This window comes from Echinops telfairi, unplaced genomic scaffold (genome assembly GCF_000313985.2).
Source record: "Echinops telfairi isolate 266 unplaced genomic scaffold, ASM31398v2 ScPeMD7_18;HRSCAF=68, whole genome shotgun sequence".
In the NCBI taxonomy this organism is placed as follows: Eukaryota; Metazoa; Chordata; class Mammalia; order Afrosoricida; family Tenrecidae; genus Echinops; species Echinops telfairi.
Window position 1 is genome coordinate 86,209,771 of NW_022103915.1, and position 5,214 is coordinate 86,214,984.

Consider the following 5,214-nt stretch of genomic DNA (forward strand, 5'->3'; position numbering starts at 1 on the left):
AAAAAAAAAAAAAAGAAACAGTTGGTAGCACAGAGAAGAGAATGAAGGAGGGGCAGTCTGGATATAAGAAACTGGGAGCCGGGAGGAGGGACTAGAGGTCATTCTCCACAATGGCCTCTATGATGAAGATTTGGATTAGGGAGTGCCTGTGGAAATAGAACATGATGGGCATGAGAAGTATTGTCATGAAAGTATTGATATGCTTTATTGCTTTGAAGTTTCTCAAATTTTTGTTTTGTTTTTATTTGCAGAAAGAAAAGAAGTGGGAGTCTTACTGATAAGAGTAAAAGTCTCTCACTGCCATAGAGTGATTCCCTATATAAGGTTTCTGATAGTGCCACCAGGGCTTCTTTTGAGAACTATATAAGCCCACTGCCATCTAGTTGAGTCCAATTCATACTGATCTTATATAGGGTTTCTGAGAATAAAATACTTACAGAAACAGATAACCTCACCTTTCTTCCTTGGAGCCCCCGTTGGGTGGGAAACATACAAAAATCAATGAGATTCCTATATACAAACAAGAGAGCTCTCGAGAGGAAATCAAGAAAATAGTACTGTTTACAATAGCCACACAAAAGACTAAATTCTTAGTACTAAATTCTTAAATTTAACCAGACAAATAAAAGACTTGTCCAAAGAAAACTACAAAACACTACTATAAAAATTCAATGTTCGTGGATAGGAAGATTTCACATTGTGAAAATGTCAATACTATCCAAAACCAAAAACAGAAAACTTGCTGCTATTAAGTCAGCACTGACTCATAGTGATTTCCTGTGGGTTTCCAAGACTATAACTGTTAACAGGAGTAGAAAGCCCAGCATTTCTCCTGAATACTGCCCAAACCAATCTATAAATATAATGCAATTCTGATCCAGATCCTAGCATCATTCTTTGAGGAAATGGAAAAACTAATCACCACATTTATATTGAGAGAAAAGAGACCCAAGATAGCCAGGAATAACTTAAAAAGAACAGAGTAAGAGGCCTGTCACTTCCTGAACTCAAAACCTACTACACAGCCACAATCGTCAAAACAGCTTGGTATACGCATGCAAGATAGATAGAGAGACCAATATAACAATAGAGAACCCGGAAATAAACCCCTCCACTTTCTGGAATTGATCTTCTACAAAGGGCCAAAATGCATTAAATGAGAAAGAGATCATCTCTTCAAAAATGGTGCTGGCAAATTGAATTTCCATTTGCAGAAGAATAAAACAGGACCCATAACTCACTACACACACACACACACCTCAAGATGGATTAATGACCTAAATGTAAACCCTAGAACCATTTTTTTTAAAGCCCCACCTTCCACAGCTGCAGCTGCAGCCATGAGTAGCCTCAGGCTTCTCTTCGGAAGAAGAGGGTCACCCCCAGCATCCTCCGCTGTGACTAGAAGAAAGGCTGGTTGGACCCCAATGAGACCAATGAAATCGCCATTGCCAACTCCAGAAACTGATCAGAGTTGGCCTTACCACCCACAAGCCTGTGACTGTCCATTTTCTGGCTCAATGCGGGAAAAACACCTTAGCCCATGGAAGGGCAGGCATATGGGCACAGGGGAGCAAAAGGGTACTGCTGATGCTCATGCTAGGATGGCCCAGGAAGGCAGCCTGGATAAGGTGGCTGAGGATTCTGTGCCAGCTGCTCAGGAGATACCAGGAGTCAAAGAAGATTGACTGCCATAAACCACAAGCAAACCCTACTCCAATTGAGGTTGCTTCTAAATGTAAATGTTACGGGTTAGAAAATTCACACCTTTTAATCAGGAATGCTGTTTTGAGGCCTGCACCCATTAAACTATTTTGGAAGTCCATAACCCAATAGGGTGGAACACTGGTTCTTTCTTAAAAAGAAATTGCAGGTTTTGTATTAATTAGTTCAAGAGCTGCAAAAAGAAGGTTGTAATGTAGAAAGTCTTAGATCTTAGGATTCCCCTAAATTTGTAATTAAGAAAAATCTGGTCATTGGTATATGCTCATAGATTTAAGAGCGATTGATTTGATTGTACAGCCAGTGGGGGCCTTCCAACCAGGCCCCTCACTTAGTATGATCCCAAAATTGTGGCCTTTAATAGCCATGGATTTAAAAGGTTTTTATACTATCCACTTAGATCTTGCTGACTATGATAAATTTTCCTTCACAGTCCCTGAGTCAAACAATAAGGCCCCAACTAAAAGATTTCAAATAAAAATCTTAACTCACAAGCTGATATCAAAGAGTTCAAGAAGAAAGGAAATGTTTTTAAACTGATTTTGGTAGCAATTGTACAATACTGCTTGATGTGATTGCACTATGGAATGTTATGATATCTGTAAGAGTTCCCAATAAAATGATTTTTTTAAGTGCTAAAAAAAAAAAAAACAACTCAGGACATGGTGAATAGCACAACAATGTGCCAGTTTTTTAAGCAAAGTTCTAGAGACAATCAAAGAGTGTTTTTTTGGAGGCGTGCATTGTCTGCTACATGCTATTTTAATAGCAGTGCCTGATAATGAAATGCTACTGCAAGCTTATGTTCACACCAGGGAAGCCATCTCTCAGGCAAGATTAGTAATTGCTCCTAGTAAAATTTGGACAACCAGCCCTTATATGTACCTGAGGACAACAGTAGATAGGACCACTATTAGATCACAGAAACGTTAAATTAGAAAGACAATCTAAACAGTGCCCGGCTATCAAAAGGTATAGTGTCTGGGGTCTTAAAGGCTTGAAGGTAAACAAGCGGCCATCTAGCTCAGAAGCAACAAAGCCCCTCAATTAGACAACTGCCCTTGGATCCCATCGGTTGTGGGGAGGCTGGCCCCACACATGTATCACAACCTGTGCCTGGAAGTGAAGGGGAAGGTGTACAAGAATAAGTGGATTCTCATGGAACACACCCACAAGCTGACAGCTGACAAAGCTGGCAAGAAGCTCCTGGCTTAGCAGGCTGAGGCCTGCAGGTCTAAGACCAAGGAAGCACACAAGTCCTGTAAGGAGCCAAGAAAGAAGAGATCATGAAGACTCTGTGGGACTTACATAATGTCATGGATAGGAGTGGAGTCTAGCCTGTCAATCAGGTCACAGCCTAATGCATGTCTCCCTGTGAGCATGGCCTTCTCACGAGAATTCTGAGAGTTACCTCAGAAATGAGGACCTGATGCCGGAGTTAAGTGGAGAGCAAATGTTTTGAGAATGATGAAGGCAATGAATGTACAAATGTGCTTTACACAATTGATGTATGTATGGATTCTGATAAGAGTCGTATGAGCCCCTAATAAAACGATTTTTAAAAAAAGAACTTGGCCACTTTTACAACCGTGTGAGCCATTGCCTTGATATAAACCCGTCTGTATACATATTTAAGCTTCACTGATTTTACTTCTCTAGAGAACCCGACTGAGGCCATTAGAGGCTTGACTTGGTAACACTGCTGCAGAAAACATCCAAATAGCCTGCCTTCTAAATCTCAGCAACGTATACCTCATACTTGGTTACATCTCATTTGCATCCAAACCCTAACCATCAGGCGAATCTAGGTAATGTGTTTTTCTGTTTGTTCCTTAGGAAATCTATTTTGTAACGTTCCAGGCTGCTAGTATAGGAAGTCCACCAGAATAAAGGAAGATTGAATGAATGCCGAGTGCCAGTCAGCCTTATCCAACTAACGTAAGCTCTTCGGCTTCCACTGGGTTGTGAAGAGACTAGTAAACTAAATTAACAAAATAATTTTTGTAAACTAAAAAAAAAAAGAACAGCAACGGAACCAAATCTTCCGATAGTCCTGCTCTAAGTTAGCCAATGTTACCTTCAAGAAGGATAAACGCAGGGATCCGAAGAATTCTTGAATCACAGCACATCTGTGATGACACGAAGACATTGCGCAAGGAAACGATCTACGAAGGGGCTGGTAATGACAAGACTAGAGCTCACACCCCCGTGATTGAGTTGGGTGGGGGGGAGAAGAAGAGTCATCAACATCGAGCAGGAAGCGGAGGGAAAGGAGCATATAGCACAAGCATCACCGCTAAGCCGTCCTTTCCCAGGAGCGGCTCCTGAAGGCTTTGCGGCTTCTTCCTCAAGCAGCTGTTCAACAGACTGCATTGCAGATTCAATCACTAGGTTTTCTCGCCTCTTGGCAGTAATTTGGTATTTCCACCACCAGGTGGAGGTGTCCCACTGCCCTTCACTTACGTCAAGGACAGATCTTGATGGATGACTTTTTTTTTTTAAGTACGAGTATTTCGTTCAACAAGTTATACAAATAAATATTTGCTTTAATGGTCAAGATCGAAAAGAATTTGGAGGGTCAGCGCAAGAGGTCAGATGACGGCTGCCGCCGCCGCCTCCCTTCTTGTTTTCTTGGTCCTGTGGTTTCCATGGGGATCTGTGTTTTGAGCAACCACTGACTCCATTGACTGCCCACCGGGCTTTGGTTTGAGCTCAGAGAAGGGCTGCAAGAACAGCATGGGGTGGAATAGGTTTGAGAGAAAGAGCGAGATGTCTTGGATCCATTTGGATAGCAAGAGAGGAGGATGGGTAGAGAAGCAAAGCGGTGGGATGGAGAAAACTACTGGAGAGGGGCATGCAGCAGAATGTGAAAGGCTCAACTCAGAAACCAAATTCACTGCTACCTGAGTTTATTCTGTTTCATAGGGATCTGACAGGGCAACGTGAAACAGTCAATGTGGAATTCCGAGGCTGTCGATCTTCATAGGAGCAGAAAGCTCATCTTTCTCCTGTGGAGCAACTGGTGGTTTTGAACTGCCAACCTTGTGATGAGCAGCTCAATTTATACGCTACTATGCCATTGTTCATGCGTTCAAAAAAAATCGAGAAGAAAGTCTTTTCCAAAGCTTTTCAATCAAGGGTACTTTGTTCTCAGCGCCCCCTCTCCATAGGTCCTCTCAGAACAAACTCTGGTTCCTGTATGTTATCTTGCACCCCTGAACCGAAAACATGCTTGACTGAGTGTGAAGAACCTGTGTGGGGTTCCGACGTGTCCTCTTGTGTGGGGAGAAGAGAATGAGAACTCCAGGAAAACCATGCTCTCTTTGCACTAGGCACAGCAGAGGACCTGGCACATAGCAAGCGCTCAGGGACATGTTTGCTGAATTAATTAGCAATAAGAATAGGATGGCCTGTTGTTGCTGTTGTCATTTTGTTTTCTTTTACTTTGTTTTTCTCTGTCTTGTTTTTGTGCATGTTATTATCTCCGCAGGT

At 42.1% G+C, this 5,214-nt stretch overlaps 1 pseudogene; it reads left to right on the forward strand.

Annotated features, from left to right (window-relative positions):
• The first annotated feature begins 161 nt into the window (after window positions 1–161).
• LOC115868690 lies at window positions 162–3,059 on the forward strand (annotated as a pseudogene).
• Window positions 3,060–5,214: the final 2,155 nt, after the last annotated feature.